This window comes from Triturus cristatus, chromosome 10, assembly GCF_964204655.1.
Source record: "Triturus cristatus chromosome 10, aTriCri1.1, whole genome shotgun sequence".
Lineage (NCBI taxonomy): Eukaryota > Metazoa > Chordata > Amphibia > Caudata > Salamandridae > Triturus > Triturus cristatus.
The window spans coordinates 752,993,338-753,011,659 of record NC_140593.1 but is presented as its reverse complement, the minus strand read 5'-3'; the positions used below and the strand labels follow the sequence as shown (position 1 = coordinate 753,011,659).

The 18,322-nt window shown below is 42.7% G+C and overlaps 1 protein-coding gene and 1 long non-coding RNA gene across 3 annotated transcripts in view; both read left to right on the top strand.

The window, feature by feature from the left end:
• GBX1 (gastrulation brain homeobox 1) overlaps positions 1 to 18,322 on the top strand; it is a 314,001-nt gene that overhangs the window by 57,738 nt on the left and 237,941 nt on the right. The gene's annotated exons all lie outside the window — the stretch shown is intronic.
• Positions 4,166 to 4,520, top strand: LOC146789953 (uncharacterized). Its single transcript, XR_014969503.1, has 3 exons — positions 4,166 to 4,180; positions 4,267 to 4,352; positions 4,443 to 4,520. It is a non-coding gene; the product is annotated as an uncharacterized LOC146789953 (long non-coding RNA).

Below are 18,322 nucleotides of genomic sequence, written 5' to 3'. Positions count from 1 at the left end.
AGTCCAGATTTATTTTCCGAGGGTACTCTTTCTTTCCCTTCAAAAAACCTATTCAGTCTGATTTTGCGAAAAAAGCTCCTCAAATCTCTTTCTAGATTGAACTGGTCAATGGGAGAGGAAATGGCAAAACCTAATCCCTTCTCTAAAATCCCTATTTCATCACTTGTTTAAACTCTGCTGGATCGATATATAATTGGAGCTTTATTATCTATTCCCAACTCTTTTGACTTCTCGTCTTCATATATGTTCGTTTTTGTGTCTGATTTTGGGAATAGAATCCCCCTCTCCCTCGCCCCCTGTTGTTTTGACCATAATTCATCTGGTGTTCTAAAAAAGTGAAATTATCTCTGCTTGTACCAGGAGCTGACTCTCTATCTTTACCTAATCGTGTATTCTGAGCTGTATCATTATCTGAGTCCGAACCGGTGTAGGAAGTGTCAGAAAAGGTCACCCTTTTCTTAGGGAAAGTTCTCTTGTTGTGTTGCCAGTTATTTCTGTTTGAATATTCCTTTGGTTTATTGTAATAATCTTTTTGTAAGTATTGATATACATATTCAATGTTATATTTACTAATCTCTTTTCTGAATTTATTTGATTTCTTGTTGAGGAGATATTCCTTATATCCATTTAAATCTCCTTGTATTTCATCCAACTTACTCTTCGCTTCCTCCAAGGAGGTATTTTCTTTTAATTTTAATTCCATATCATCTATTCTTTTTTCTATTACTAGTACTTCATGGGCTGTTTCTATTATTAAGAGCATTCATTCGCGACTGCATCTGTTTGCTATAAATGTCCAATTCTCTATGAATTTCTAATTTTTAATTGAAAGACCTGGCTCATTCTTTACTTGTAGGCCTTTTGGAACAATATCTTTTTTACAGTATTCTATTAAAAAGTCAGCATGTAGTTCTGTCCTAATGACCTTCTTTTCGTATTTCATAGGTTTCTCCACTGTTCTTCATCACTATTTCTCATTGTGATTGCATTAATGTTTTTGGAGGTACTATTAATAATTTTGTTGAACTGGTCTTCCGAGAAGCCATACATTTTGAAAGTGTCCATATTAAATTAGAACACGTGTAAAATAAGGTGATGAATCACTACTGAATCAAAGAAGCTCCCCAGCTAACAAGCTGTACTAGCAAATTGCCAAAATATGAGGGAGGTACCCTGATACTTAGAAAGGGACGGGTTTATGAAACAAAGTAAAGAAGTCCCTTTCCAATAGACTAAAAAGTGAGTGAGGTAGATAAATAAGTGAATTATGTAAACCTACGCAAAATGAGGATCATGTGCTATAGCCACCTTCTACAATAAAATAATAGAGGTAAGTTACGACAATAAAGACAATAGTTATCTTGAAAAAAATAGTACCACTCTGCAAAAACCGTTTTTTTTTAAATTTTATTTTTTTAAATAAAATATAGAAGAAATTGTACCATCAGAAACTGCCTCATACATACTTGCAGGACAAACTCCGAGAGTAAACAGCTTAGTATAATTGATGGTCTGGTTCTCAAGGGCAAAATCCCATGTAGTTCCTGCAACAACTGTGCCAGCATAGTAAAAGATTCTGTTATAACACATGATGGGATTACACATCATTTGAAAAATGTGGTTAATTGCAGCACCAAAAACTTTATTTAATATTGTGCCCCTGTAATGAGGGGTACATAGGCGAAACCTCACATGAGATTAGAATAAGACTAAATGAGCAGAAATCTGCTATCCGCACAAAAACGAAAAATGCCCCTTTAGTGGGACATTGGATAGAGATGAGCCATAAAATAGAGGAGTTAAAATGGTGCATTGTAGAAGCTATACAAATAAATATACGAGGCGGTAATTTAATGACAAAAAGGAAAAGGAGAGAACAATTCTTTATGTCAAAATTCAACACTTCTGAAAATGGACTGAAAAGTAAAGAAGAATGGGAGAGGCTGATATAATACTTTATTTAAGCACAGACCTTTCATTTTCTCTTTTTAACTGGCATCTAATCAGACCAAGATGTAGGTTAGTTTATATGAATCATCCTTGGATAGGTGCCTTTGAATCAATGACATTTTGACAAAAATGAACAAATTAATTTTCCTGATATCCCCCCTCTTATTTTTGTCGGAGTGCCTATTTTTGTCACAGTGCCCGTTAGGGTTTTACTACCATTAATGTTGTTCTAGGCCGGATATGGTTGATATTGGTAGTATTCCCTGTAGACTTCTTCCGAAGTCTAAGTTAACTATCGGACTCATGCATTTTATAGGTTTTAGTTTTATGATACACTTAGGAGAAAAAAGATAATATTCTTTGTATCTTCCCTTCCTCTTCTATTAATAAACAGCTTGATAGGAAGTTTGATATATTATCTATGATGTCGATTCATTGCCTAAAGATGGCCTCCATATTTTTGGAGTTTTAACATCATCGCATTACGATTATTATGGTATGTTGATTTGAAGATTATTTCAAACCACATTAAGTACATTAGCTCATAAATAGCACACAACTTCTGTTTGTCTCTTGTAATAGACATGCTTAAATATTATAATACTTTGAATATGTATAATTTTAAAATGGCTGACATAGTTCAGTACTTGATTATACTTTCAACTTGGAGCCACGTAAGTCTGCAGTAAACCATTCTCTATAACAGTGCTTTCCAAACTTCTCATGTTGGTGACACACGTTTTAGACATGCATCATTTCGCGACATGGTAATTGAGTTTTACTAGCAAAATATATGATTTGTAAAATAATAACATACATACATATCCAAGACTGTTGTAATTTAGGAGTAACAATATGTAAATATGTGCAAGAATTAAAACAATTTGAATATAACCAGCAACATTTACTATTTTAATAAGATGTATGAGGTTGATAGCGAGCATGTTTAGCTGCAGGAGCCACGTCACTGGCGATGCTGCTGTCGCCTCTGGCCTGTGAAAGCTTGAATAGGTCTGCGGGGGACAGTAGCAGCGAGCGCTGCAGGAACCGCGAGCATGAGGAGCTGCATCACTGGCGATGCTGCTGTCGGCCCCCCTGTGTAAGCTTGAGAGGGTCTGCGGGGGCGGGAGTCTGCAGGGGGCTGTAGCAGCGAGAGCAGCCGCAGTCTTTACTCACAGCCGGAGGTTTTATGTGTCTGCGGGAGGACAGCAGCAGTGAGCGCCAGATGGCCGCTGATGATAGTGCTGCCGGCCTCCCCCTGCCCTAAATTGAAAGGGACTGCGAGGGGCGGCACAGAGCGCTGCACTGCAGGAACCACCAGAAGTCAACTCACTGCCCTTGCGGCTGCCGGATGCTTCAACGGGTCTGCAGGAGGGTGGCAGCGAGGAGCAGCGATGCTCCGACTCCAATCACAGCTCGCTGCCCCCCACAGGAGACTCCTCCTCTTCAGCAGGAACAGTGAATGCATCAGTAGCATGCGCAGTACCATCCTGCATGATGCCTAGAAAGTGTTGCCTAGACCGCGTTGTATGACATACCTACAGACTGCAGCCGACACACTAACGTGTCGCGACACACCATTTGGAAAGCACTGCTCTATAGCATTGAGCAGTATAGTTGTCAATTTACACGTAGATTCCGGTGGTCGATATAAAATGAAGTCGATTTTAGAACAGGATTTGTTTTTATGCACTAGGAACACGCTTTAAGAGTCTTACGGCGGTTAGAGCTTCGATATAGTGAGTGTTCTTGCATTTTGCTTCAGCACGACTGATGCCCTGTATCAGACTAGAAGAAATGGCCCTTTTAGCCTCCCATTAGTAAATAGATCTATTCTGCGATAACAAATCACTTTAGCATGTGGAATAGACACAGCCACTTGGTTATAGGTATTTGAGCCATCAACTTATGATTTTCCTTAAAATTATATAGTCACACAATTTCTATGATGTGACTAATAAAATGTTTTTGTAATTGTAAAACCATCTGGATCATGAGGTGATATCATTCACTTGTAGTTCGCTTAACAACCACTATTGTCCAGACACAGTACGGGATTCTAATACGTGCAAATATAGATAACATATTGAGGGCACAATTTAGTCTTGATATTATATTTTCTTATCTTTTTAAGAGTCCATCAATCACTCGACTCTGTGCCCTGTAAATTCATCGCATTGCAATACGCAAAAGCAAAGTGTGAATACGGAAATACCGATTGGATTGCTAGGTAAGATATTCACTTACTAGGAATATTACTCTTGTTAATGTCTTCAATGATTGAATCGATAATGCATTCACTCTCATTTAAAACAGGGAATGTTAAGATTGAAGAAAATGACAGTTATTTGAATGCGAGCAGCATACCAATAAATAAGCTGTTCCACTGACTTTCACTATTGGTGAGACCTCCCGTTGATTTGGAGGATATTGTTATATATATTTTCTTCTATTCTAAGACAGCATTTTTAATTGTCCCCCCTCTCTCTTAGATATGACTTATATTTTCAACTATAAACATTTGATTTTACGATACCAAGATTTCCGTCGTCCTAGATCAACAGGAGACTACATAGGTGGGTCACACTCGAGGTTTATCAAATAAATCTTGTTCTTTTCCATGTAAGAATTTAACAGCTGCTTATTTTATTCAAAATATTTTTTTTTTATAGAACCCCAGTATAATCACACTAGGGGTGTGAAGAATACAGTCTTTTTCTCCTGGGTGCCATGCCATTGTAGGCGTGAGACGACTTTCTCGGGGTCTCCATATAATTAGTTAGGTTTCTTTATAATGAGGTCAAAAAATATGTAAATGGTAAATATTAAATCATATGGATCATGTGATATACGTACAACCACTGAATAGTCAGTTTAAATTGTTGTTGTACATGCAATTATTGAAAAGTCAGTTACAAGTGTGTGTAAAGTTAGGGGAGAATTTTAAGTTGCTATATTAGATAAGTGTTGCAAATGAAAAAAGTCTTTTATATATTTTTATTTTTATAATAAATGTTTTTATTGTTATTCAGATAAACTGAAAAAAAATGTCCTGAAGAAGGTGAAGATCTATCAAACTTTCACCGAAATGCCGCGTCAACAGTTTTCTGTATACTTTTAAACTTGTACTTTTTGAACTTGTTTTGTTATTGTTTTAAAAAAATTCAAGTGGATAAAGATAACAATATCAATGTATTAATGAAATTACTGTTTGATTTAAGTTGGTCACTTTATGTATTTGCACCTTAGAATTTTTGAAAAAACTCTTTTTCTTAAAACAATAAGTTTTAAATAAAACATGAAATATTTGACTGTATGTTTGATTGATTTTCATTGCAACACAATACAGCAGTTTGTAAATAAGTTTTTTTTCAAAATAACAATTGTGTTTATTGTTGTAACTTACCTCTGTTATTTTTCTTGTAGAAGTTGCCTATAGCACATGACCCTTATTTTGGGTTGGTTTACAGAATTCACCTATTTATCTACCTCACTCACGTTTTAGTCTATTGGTAAGGGATTTCTTTACTTTGTTTCATAGACCCGTCCCTTTTCTAATTATCAGGGTACCTCCCTCATATTTTGGCAAGAAAATAATGACATACAGTTGACAGACTTGTTCCCCCTAGTTTATATATGCCTATGTAAATTCCAAGCTGGGAGTAGGTCCCAGGCCATCCTCCACTAATACCATCCCATAATACTCTACCCAAAAATTCGTATTTTATGGGATTTGAGGGGGCAGCCCCTGCTGCGGTAGGCGACCTTCTCCACTGCCATATAGAGTTACATCACCCTCCTCTATTCTTGAATACTCACCAAGCTCTGGTCGTGTGATCGGGGGTCTGGCGACTTGGGTTAGTATTTAAGCAGGAGGAAGCACAAAGGACTTAAAAGTAGATAATGTTAACCTCCTAACGATAAGAGATAAAAGAGGAGGGACTCTGTAATTCATTAAATTCTATAATAACGACTTCACTAATGTGCCGAATACTAATTTGATTTCATTATCTAATTACATTTCTTCTATTCAAAACATTATTATAGACAGTGGGCAATTGGCGGGTATATGTATAGGAGGCAATTTTAATATAAGAATCCATTCTGTATCCCCCTTGATTCACATATAAGGAACTTGCACTTCACCTGTATAAATGATATTGTTGCTGACAAAAGTCTTGATGGTAGAGGACGCAAGCTGACTTCCTTTCTCGCCGTCCATGATTTAATCAATGTAATGGATGTCACATGCACTGGGGCCCATATTTTACCCACTTTCAAAGGATGTGGCCACAGCTCCATTATGAACTACATATTTATATCTTCCTTTCTTATAGACTTTCTATCATATGGTAATGTGATCCTCTCTAGTTACAGTGATCATAATCCTATTGAAACGCATTTAGTCCTGGCCCCTACACAAATGTGTAACTTCTTAACCACAGGGAGCAAAATGGTTTTAGTATAAGTAGAATAAAAATTACAAAAGAATACAAAAGGCAAAATAGATTGACCAGATTTCCCATCACATGGATATAGGCACATATCTAGATTAGCTTGCAAGCCTTGTGGGAAGTTTAATGAATATTTTATTGTGCCTTCCCTAATGGAACAATAAACTGCGTGCCCAGTGACCCACGGGGGCGATCAAATAACTTTGGGGTGAACAAGTCCATCCCCAATTCAACTTAAATAGGCCGATACCCTAGATTTTTCTGAATCCCTCTCCTCTCTCTCTCTGTCTGCACATATTGGTATCAGCAAGACTGCAGATGTTTCTTACTTATAGTACAAAGGCCTTCTGAATTTTCAAGTAGATAACTAAAGCCTATCTTGCATAGGCAGGATTCAAAGTACTTTAGCCATGTGATTTTCTGCCTTTTTCACTTGCTAGGCAATATTTTATGATGTCTTTCGTAAGGGCTCCCTCTGTGTTTTGTCAGACTGCCTGCCAAAAAAGCAGTGGGCGGACACTAAAAAGTCTTCCACAAATGGGATGCCTAACTCGTTGTGACAGATAACACTGGAGCTAGAAATTGAAACTCCCAGGATCTTTCGGCAGAATCTGTTTTCTTCTAGTTGTACTTGATGACAATTCTCAGTTCCCCGAACCTCTGCCCCATAAGTTGCAGACGGAAGGCACTGTAATCTATAGATCTTCATTAGAGGAGCCAGAACACTCCCTTTCCTAGAGTGAGGCAGGCTCAGTAGCAAGCCCATGGCTCTGGAGAGTTTATTCCCACTGTTTGCAATATGCGCTTTCAAGAGCCGCTGTTGCTAAATGTCATACCTAGGTAAGTCAAAGTGCATGTGCAAAATAGACTGTGTTCACCTAACTTCAAAGATGGTATATTGTATTTTTTAGAACCACACGACATAATAAAAGACATATTAAAAATTGTTTGAAGATCTAGTGATGCCATGAATTTAACAAAGCCATTCACTAGAAGGGAAAGAGCCTTTGGAGTGCGGGCCATCAACACGGCATCATCAGAATACAAGAATGCCAGTAATGGAGAGCTCCGGATTATAAGAACAATAGTAGTAATGGTGGTTAAAAATGAGTGAAGGTCACTTATATATATGAAATAAATAAAAGTGGTGCTAAAACACAGTCTTGTCTCATGCCTCTCATGATATTAATATATAAGAAAACAATGGTTCCTGTGGATAAATAGAACTAATATTTGAAATACTTGTGCACATTCGCAATAAAAGGACCATCTATTTCAAATATTAGTTCTATTTATCCACAGGAACCATTGTTTTCTTATATATAAATCTTACCCTGGTTCCGTCGTGAGTAGGGTTCCCCTGTTAATTCCTTAGTCTCATGATATTAATGTCTTCTGAGACTTCACCATTAGTCTTAATTCTTATTTTGGCTTTCATTCCTATGTGTAGATAGGCTAGAAAATGCACTAAGGCTTCCTCAAGCTTGGACCGGTTAACACTATCAAACGCCGTTGATAGGTCCATAAAGGCTAAATACACAGGGGAATTTCCTGCTATAGTATACTTCCCGATAATTAATTTGAGATTGAGACACTGCTCAATAGTGCCCACTTTAGATCTAAAGCCAAATTGACTGGAATGTAGTAATGATTTTTTTCCAGCCCATTCGTTTATACGGTTATATAAAACCCTACTCAAAGGTTTTTAAGGTAGTATCTATTAATGAGATGAGTGTATAGCACCTGGGCTGAGAACGATCTCCTTTTTTGAAAATAGCCACTATAATAGATGTCAACCATGAATCAGGGATTGGGGCATTAGCAAGGCTGTTGAAGACAGTTAATAGTAGCGCCGCCCAAAATATCAGATTGTGTATCAGAAGATCTATGGTACCCTCAACACTCTGCTGTAAAGCATCCTCTGCCTCTTCCAGGGTCAGTTGGATTAAACTAAAGTCAGGATCCGGCAGAGTGTCAGTGATTAAGCTGGCCTAGGCATAGATTTGAAAGAAACTGGCCTCCCAGTCCAGGCTAGAAATATGACAGTCAATCTTTGGATCTGAACAATTGGGTTGTTTCTTCTTTTTGACTGAATCCCAGAAGTGGTAGCTATTCTTCCCCTTTGCAGCTATAATGAGTGGGTCCCAGTGTTGTCACTAGTTCTGCTTTCCTAGTGCGTAATGTTCGCTTTTAATGTTTACGGGCTTTAGTCACAGCTATAGGGTTCTTTGGAATAGCCTTAAGACTACGACGCAAATGGCTGTTATCGAAAGAGCAGTCTTGATTGAACCATCGTGGTCTGCTAGGAAATTCAGCAATTGGGACCATAAGCTCTGTTTTTTTATTGCGTCACAAATGTGGACAAAGGAGACAACTGCAGGATTGGCTGTGTCGGTCTTGGCAAGGCAGGCCTGTACTACGGGGAGATTTTCTGTAACTATCTTCAGAAATAGGCGCTCAGTTGCTACAGATCTCCATTTCAACTTTAAGCCATCTACTGAGGGAATCAAGATCTCCCTATTGTACTTTGTGTGAGAAGTTGGCCTTGTATATGCTGTCCACTAGTTATAGTGGGCACCTTGTGTCAGTCCAAACAACCCTTATTGATGATTAGGTTAAAGACAACCTTTATTAAAAGCTATCCTAGTGGTTGCTGTGGAGAACAGCCTTCAGGCTAAGTCTCGAAGGAATGTAAAGCAGCTTGGTTTACCAGATTATAACCTCTTGAATGACCAACTGAAAGGAGAACCTCACAAGGTATTTATATAAAATATATGTATTTATTACTAAACACTCTCTACTAACCTCTTTATGAGATTTGAAGACAAGATACAGAATATTAAAGCACTAGAACGACAGTAAATAGCACAATATACAGTGGGCCCCATGGGGAGACCAAACCATATATTAAGAAAGTGGTATTACAACCCCGACTTGACTAGACACAGTGCCTAGAGCACGTAGAATCGCTGGGACCCCAAGGTAGTGACACAGGGGACCCACGGGGGAAGTATGCAGTGCGAGAACACAGCCGCGAGCGCCGTACAATCCTATGGGAAAGTCGCGGTTGGAATTTTGAAGATTAAGGACACTTAGGAGAGGACTTTGAGCAAACCCTTTCAAAGTTAGAAGGTTCTAAGGCCAGCACCCATGTGAGCACCAGAGTACTCGTGTTACCTAACCCAGGGAAGCGGGTGCATAGGTGTCAAATGGTGTCAGGAATCTTTGTCGTTTTCTATGGCGAGATGCTGCAAAGTGCTGCTGCCATGAAGATGAAAAGTGTCCAGTGTGATCCAAGCCTGGATCAGAGATGTGAAGAACCTGAAAGCAGAGGGTACACGGTCTGGGTCACTTGCCAGTGACCAGGGGCACGATAGACGAATGCCCACCGATATCGGGTGTTTCAGGTGCGAAGAGGTGAAGCTTGACTCTGCAGCCACGGGGACCAGGAGACGTCGACGATGACCAAATTCCACAGGCGAACTGTCCCACGAAGAATGTCAAGTGCTGGGGGGTTGGTGTCCGGATTGCAGACCAACAAGCCTTGGCAACTGCAACTCACGCGGTCAGAGAAAATATGCTTCGGTGTGGACCAGCAAGGGCCTGTGGACTCCCCAAGTGATGGAGAGTCATGGCACATCTGGAGCACCCAGGTAAGCCCTTTGAAAGTTAAAGTACCCCTCTCAGGGACCCACAGGTCGACGGACCAAGGATCACAAAGGAACCTTAAGAGGAAACACAAAATATCAGCCCACGGAACACTCGCAGAGTGTAGGCCAGTAATCTTCGGTGGAATCACTGCTCAGGGTTGGGACTACACGTAGTCAAAAGCACAGCATCAGGGATTGCCAAAAGCATATGCTGGTGCAAATGTACACGATGTCCAGGGGTTCGGGTTGCACGGTCCCCACGAGGGCTTTAGGTCTCAGGTTTGCTGAGAGCACTGATCAGCCTTGGGGAAGCTTGGAAAACCATCTCCTGTGTTGCAAAATCTTCGGAGTCCTTCAGGAGCTGCATAGATGCAAACCAGTCAGATGCATCTTTGGTGCCTGCCTTGCAGGGGAGTAACTCCTTTACTCCAAGGGAGATTCTTCAGTCATCCAACGTAGTGTAGATAGTTGAAGTATTTGGTTTCTGTAGCAGAGTTTTGTCCAGGTAAATCTAACGTCCTGTAGCTAGGGGTTCCTACTTTATACCCAAGGAAGGGGTGGGACAATGGGGACCCACCTATGGGAGGGTCAGGGCAGAGGGGTGGCTACACCCATATCCTTTGTCCTTTGTCCAGTTTCGCGCCAGACAGTTTGAGCTGGACTATGCACAGGGACACCAAATGTGCCCCCAGTGCAGGCTTCAAAGCACACTCAGAGTGCACCCACCCAGCCCCAGTACACTAAAGCCTGTCTGGGAGCTGGTCACACCTCCCTGTGACAAGAAACCTATTGTCCAGCCGTCCCCTGCCGGAATTCCGGGCAGCAGCAGGAGGGCAGACTCGTGTCTGTGGCTGGCAGCATCCATTTTGTGATGCCAGGTTTTGCAAAGCTGGTACCTGGTGTACCGGTGCTGTCATAATTCTCCCTCTAATAGGGTGGAATCATACCTCCCACACCAGTTACTGGTGTGGGGGTCTGATTCCAAAGTGTTTGACACCAAACACAACATGTTTCCATTCAGCCGTTTTAAAGTTAGCATTTACCGCGTCATTTTGAATGGTCTCACAGGGGTGGCATAATCCATGCTGCAGCCCCTGAGAAGCCTCTGGGGTACCTATGCCCTGGGTATATAGTATACCATATACTAGGGACTTATAAGGGTACACCAATCTGTGGTGTACTTAAGTTCATGCAATCAATTTAGAGAGAAAGCAGCTAGGCTGGGGTCCTGGATAGCAGGATCCCAGCCAGACTAAGTCGAAAACACTGAAACATCAGCAAAAAGTGGGGGTAACTATAAGGAACAGATCTTATTCTCCTAACCCCCCCAAACGTAAGGACATTAAACTAACCTTGACCAGTTGAGTCTTCATGTTCTATGTGGAAATATCTGGAGAGTTCATCTGCATTGGCATGGTTCCTCCCAGGTCTATGTTCCACTGTATAGTCCACCCCCTGTAGGGAAATGGACCACCTCAAAAGTTTGGGGTTTTCATCCTTCATCGGTTTTAGCCATAAGAGGGGCTTACGGTCTGTCTGAGCAATGAAGTGAGTGCCAAACAACGTATTCCTCCGGACCTGTTTAAGTCTGACCCTTTGTTCTGGGCTCCGGTTCTAGAGGCCGTGTTTAACGCAGCTGTAAAGAATGGTTGTCCTCAGTCTTAGGCTTCTTCCACTATAGTCCCTGTTTTTAAAAAGGGTGACAGGAATAGTACGCACTGTTACAGGCCAATTTCCCTCCTTGACTCAGTGGTTAAGGTTGTAGGGCGTATGCTCTTGCAGAGATTATTCACATCCACATGGGCGGAGGAGCATAAGATCCTGTCGGATGTCCAGTTTGGATTTCGATCGGGGCTTTCTACCGTTGCTCAGTGTCCTAATTTATCCATGTTACTGAGCAAATATACTGTTGCTCGCCACGGCACTGTTTATCTTGCCTCCGCATTTGATTGTGTTAATAGAACTAAATTGTGGCAGTCCATGAGGGCAATGGGGGTGGATAACAGTATTGTTAGTTTTTTAGAGGATTTGCATAAGTCAACCAAGGCTAACGTCAGATTTTCACAGGACCTTCGGGTCACTAGGGACCTGGAGACAAAGAAGGGAGTACAGCAGGGGTGCATCCTGGCCCCATTCCTGTTTAATCTTTACATAAATGATTTGGATACTGCATGAAGAGCCACTGGGGTTGACTACCCGTGTGTAGGGCGGCGTGGCATCCCCGTCCTGCTTTATGCGGACGATGCCGTCCTTATATCTAGGACTGCAATAGGTGTGCAATCTCTATTAAAGGCTTTCTCCAAATTTATGACGGACCGGGATTTGGCAATAAACAATTCAAAATCTTACATAATGCAAGTGGGTCAACGATCCCCAAAAAGTTTCCAATTTAGTGTTGGCCATGCTAAAATCCCCCGCACTAATGGTTTCTCCTATTTGGGGGTAATTTTTTACGATAACTTAAATTGGGGTCCATTAATTCTGAGGAAAAAGGGGGACCTGGTCCGGGTGAATGCGGCAATTTTTAATTTTGCCTCAAAAATAGGAAAAAAAACAATTGGAGCCATGCTGAAGGTTTACCAAGCCAAAAGCATGGCCATAGCTAGCTATGGAAGCAAAATCTGGGGACACATGGCTGCGGATTCCCTCCAGGTGGCTGAAAAGGATTTTTTGAAGCACCTGTTGTGTGTTCCGCACGGAACATCCAATTTAGCGGTCCACGACGAACTGGGGGTCCCCTATTTAAGTGATGTCCTCGTGCTGCGCCCCTTGGTGTTCTGGTTGAGGTGCTGGCAGAATAAAGAGTTAACTCTTAACCATGCAATATGAAGAAAGTGTATGTCCCTCGATAATGCATCCCGAATTCCCTGGCTTAACTACATTAAAAAGCAGCCTTGAAGGGGTAGGGCGCGTTGATTTATTCTGTAAGCCCTAATCCATTGCCAGGAAGGATGTGGAATTAATTAGGGTGGCCTTCTTAACCTCAAGGAAATTGGACAGGGAGGCGTGGGAGATGATGAAACCAAGTGTTCGTACGTTTTTAATGCTTATAACAACTCCGACAACGGAACCTTATCTTATGGGATTTCTATCAATACATGAGAGGTTTTTACTAACTAGATTTCGGATTAACCTTTTTCACCTCCTGTTAGCCAGGCCCAAGGGCTACAGTAGAGGTCAAGTGCTAGCTCCCTGTGGCTGTGACGGACAGTCTCCACAGGACTTGCTGCATTTTATCTTTTTATGTAAGTTTTATGAAACCCCTCAAAGGTATTTTCTGGTACCCATTTTTAAAGGAATGAAATTTACTCAGGCCCGTCCTGCCCTTATGTACCTTCAATTGTTGAAAGAGGACTGCATTAATTTTATAGTGGGGTTTTTAAAAGCTACTGTGAAATCCAGGGCCTGTATGGATGTTTAGACAACAGGAAGTTATGTACTCTGGGCACATTGCACTTTAGGTTCTGAACATTTTGGGGGGCTGGGTATTGGGTTTTACTTATGAATTGTTTATGGGTCTTACTTTTTTAAATTATGTTTTAAAGTATCACTGTCTTTATGTACATGTAACCTTGTAACTTTTATGGTTCTGCGACGTGAAATCGGATAAAGTTTATATGTATTGTATTGTTGAGTACCAAACAATTATGGCCTCCGCTTCTTCAGAGCCCAACCCACAGCAAAGGCCTCTCTCTCAATAGCTGACCAACATTTCTCTCTGGGGGTCAGCCTTCTACTAATAAAAGCTACTGGCTGATCCTGACCTTCATCATTCAATTGTGATAACACAGCCCCTACTCCCAACTCAGATGCCTCTGTTTGGACAATGAATTATTTGGAGTAGTTAGGACTTTGCAGAATGGGAGCAGTGCACATGGCCTGCTTCAGGTCATCAAATGTCTTTTGACAGCCAACTGTCCACTGAACTTTCTTTGGCATTTTCTTAGAAGTTAAGTCATTCATAGGGGTCACTATGGATCCATAACCTTTGACAAATCTTCTATAGTACCCAGTCAGGCCCAAGAAAGCTCTGACCTGAGTCTGGGTGGTTGGAGCAACCCAGTCCATGATGGTCTGGATTTTGCTCTGCAATGGTTGAACCTGGCCTCCACCCACAAGGTGGCCCAGGTACACAACCTGACTCTGCCTTATCTGGCACTTGGTGCCCTTGATAGTTAGGCCTACTTTCTGCAGGGCTTCCAAAACATTTCTCAGGTGGACCAGGCGATCCTCTCAGGTGGAGCTAAAGACAGCAATATCATCTAGATATGCTGCACTATAGGCTTCCAGACCTGTAAGGACTTTGTTCACCAACCTTTGAAAAGTGGCAGGTGCATTCTTTCAACCAAAGGACATCACCACAAATCGGTAGTGCCCACTAGGGGTAGAAAATGCTGTCTTTGGCTTTGCATCATCAGCTAGCCTGATCTGCCAGTATCCAGCTGTTAGGTCAAATGTGCTCAGAAACTTGGCTGAGGCTCATCTGCCCTAGGGATTGGATGGGCATCAGTCCTAGTGACTGCATTGAGACCTCTGTAGTTTAGACAAAACCTCACCTCTCTCTTACCATCTTTGGTGTGAGGTCTGGGTACCAAGACTACTGGACTAGCCCAAGGGCCAGCTGAGGGTTCAATAACTCCCAATTCCAACATCTTCTGGACTTCAGCCCAGATGCAGTCCCTGACATGGTCGGGTTGTCTGCAAATCTTATTTTAAACAGGCAGACTGTCCTCGGTATCCACTTCATGAGTGCACCAAGTAGTCTGACTTGGAGTCAGTGGAAACATATGTCTAAACATGATTGAGAACTTTTCTGCAATCAGTTTGCTGCTGGATCGTGAGGCTGCCTGCCAAGGCTACACCATCCACTGAACCATCATCAGGGTTCTGTGAGAACAGGTCAGGGAGTGGATCACTCTCTTCCTCCTGTTCCTCATCTCAGTAGCCATGAGCAAGCCCATGTCAGCCCGGTCAACATATGTTTTGAGCCTATTGACATGGAGCACCATATGGGGCCTCCTGGGAGTTCCAAGGTCCACCAGGTAGGAAACCTCTCCCTTTTGCTCAATTATTGTATGGGGGCCACTCCACTTGTCTTGGAGGGCTGCTGGGACCACAGGCTCCAACACCCATACTTTCTGCCCTGACTGGTAAACGGTCAGCACAGCCTTTTGGTCATGCGAGGCCTTTTGCAATTCCTGGCTAGCCTCAAGGTTTTTAGTTGCCTTCTTCATATATTCAGCCATCCTGGAGCAGAGACCAAGTACATAGTCCACAATATCCTGTTTAGGGGGTTTGAGAGGTAACTCCCATCCCTCTTTCATTAGACATAATGGACCCTTAACTGTATGCCCAAACAAAAGCTCAAATGGCCTGTAACCAACCCCCTTCCGTGGAACCTCTCTGTAGGCAAAGAGAAGGCAAGGCAAAAGTATGTCCCATCTGCGCCTAAGCTTTTCTGGGAGACCTTTAATCATGCTCTTTAGGGTTTTGTTGAACCTTTCAACTAACCCATTGCATTGTGGGTGATAAGGGGTGGCAAATTTGTAATTTACTCCACACTCCTTCCACATAGCAGTCAAGTAACTAGACATGAAGTTTGCATCTCTGTCTGATACTACCTCCTTAGGGAAACCCACTCTGGAAAAGATTCCCAAGAGGGCCCTTGCCATCACAGGTGCTGTGGTGGTCCTAAGGGGAATAGCTTCTGGATACCTAGTGACATGGTCCACCACCACCACCAGTATAAATCTGTGCCCAGATGCTCTTTGAGGATCCATGGGACCAACTATATCAATCCCAACCCTCTCAAAGGGAACCCCCACCACAGGTAGTGGTATCCGGGGGGGCTTTGTTGTACCACCTGCCTTACCACTGGCTTGACAGGTGACACAGGAGCGACAAAACTCCTTGGTGTCTTCAGACATGTGAGGCCAATGAAAGTGAGGGACAATTCTGTCCCAAGTCTTGTTTTGGTCTAGGTGACCTGCTAAAGGGATATCATGGGCTAGTGTTAATAGGAAGCGCCTAAACCTCAGAGGTATAACCAACTTCCTGGTAGCTCCAGGCTTGGGGTCTCTACTCTCAGAGTAAAGGAGTCCATCATCCCAATAGATTCAAAGGTTCCTCTAGCACTCCCAGTAGCTTCAGCAGCAGCTTACTCTCTGAGGGGTTCAAGAGAAGGGCAGTTCAGCTGCTACTGGCTCAGATCTGCCCTGGAAGGTCCCCCTGTCCCCAAGAACTTAACCTGATCAGGTTCAAGCTCATCTGGGACAGTTCCTTCTTCAGGACTAAGATCAGTTCCCTCAAGAGACTGGTCTAGATTCTGAGTCAGGTGGGAAGACATTGCCTTACCCCTACTGCTCCTTTTCTTGGAAGGCGCCTGGCCCATTCTTCCAGGATCCAGGGCCTGTTCAGTGTTAGACATTCTTGCTTGTGGCCTGGTCATAGCAAACACCTGCAGGGATTCCCAACATTTCTGCATGAGTCCTGACCTCCACTTCAGCCCAAGCTGAAGTTTCTAAATCATTGCCAAGCAAGCATTCAACAGGGAGGTCTGCACTTACCACAACCTTTTTAGGGCCAGTTACCCCTCCTCAGGTGAAATTAACAACTGCCAAGGAATTCTCTGTCCTGACATTGCTAGCATTGGTCACTTGGTACATCTCACCAAGTATGACTTGCTCAGGAGCCACAAAATCTCTTGTCACCATTGTGACACTTGCTCCTGTGTCCCTGAATGCCAAGGCCTCTTTTCCATTTATCAAAGGTGCTGTCTGTATTTGCCCAGATTACTGGGACTGACAAAAGAGGCCATATCCATGCCTCCATCACAGATCAGTACAGCCTGAGTAGGAACTCTGACTAGGCCAGAGTCCACCTCAGATCCTAGGATTAACCCTACTACACCCTTATTCTGAGTACCACCACATGGAGCTGAACTAGGGGGAACAGTTGCCTTAGGGGCAATGCTGGCTGGAGTTGAGTCCTTGGATTTGGCACAATCATTTGTCCAATGGGTTTTCTGTTTACAGATTTTACACCATGGTTTCTTCTTGCCTTTTCCTTGGTTAGATTGGAACTCCCCACCAGATGCAGATGTTTGGGGCCCTTGAGAAGACTTCTGTTCTTTACCCTTCTCCCCACCCTTATCAGAGTTTTTAGAATCCTGCTTCTTGGAGTCACCACATTGGTTCTGAACCTTCTGTCTCACCCTGGTTCTGACCCATTTGTCTGCCTTCTGGCCCAATTCTTGGGGAGAGGTCAGATCAGAGTCCACCAGGTACTGATGCAACAACTGATTTCGACAATTATTAAGAATCTGCTTCCTCATAATTAAATTGTACAATCCTTTAAAATCATACACTTTACTGCCAAGTAACCAGCCTTCCAGAGCCTTAGTAGCACAATCTACAAAATCAACCCAGTCTTGAGTCTGTGCCTTCTGGGTATCTCTGAACTTTAACCTGTACTGTTCAGTGGTTAAGCCAAACCCATTAATCAGTGCACTCTTCAAGACTTTGTAATTATTAGCTTCCTCTTCTCTAACAGTGAGGAGCTTGTCTCTACCTTTGTCTGCAAAGGAGAGCCACAAGAGTGCTGCCCACTGCTCCTGAGGGACCCTCTGTACTTTACAGGCCCTCTCCAGTGCAGTTATCCATTTGTGGATGTCATCCCCACTCTGGTAGGGAGGGACAATCTTGTTCAGGTTCCTATGGTCATAAGTGTGTTCTCTACCTCTAGGGACACTGTTGCTGCCACCGTGGGGCTCTATCCCCAACTGTCTAGAAGCTTTCTGAAGCTCCAGGGATTCCCTGTCTAACGCCAATTGTTCTTTCTTGATTCTGAGCTTAGCTCTCTCAAAGTCAAGCAGTTGGCACTTCCTCTCATAAGAGGACTCCCTATTATGAGGAGCAGTAGTCCTATGAGAAACAGAGGTCCCTCCAGAAGAACCAGAATGTCTAGATTCATGAGAGGGAGATCTAGACCTCCTTGGTAAACTGGTAACTCTTCCAGGTGGGGTAAAGAGAGGACCCCTGAGGTCTTCTCCCTCACCTTCAGGAAAGATTGGATTGTCCAGGTTAAGATCATCTTGATCCTCGTGGTCAACTTCAGTCTCTAGGTCCTGGATGTTTTCACTTCCTGGCCTGTCCTCTTCTGCCGCCCCCCTACCACCACCTGCCTGCCTCATCAGACCCTGGGGTCTTTCTGGGGTCATCTAAAAGCAAAGCCTCTATGAGGCATTGAGTTCTAGGGTTTTTCCCTGTC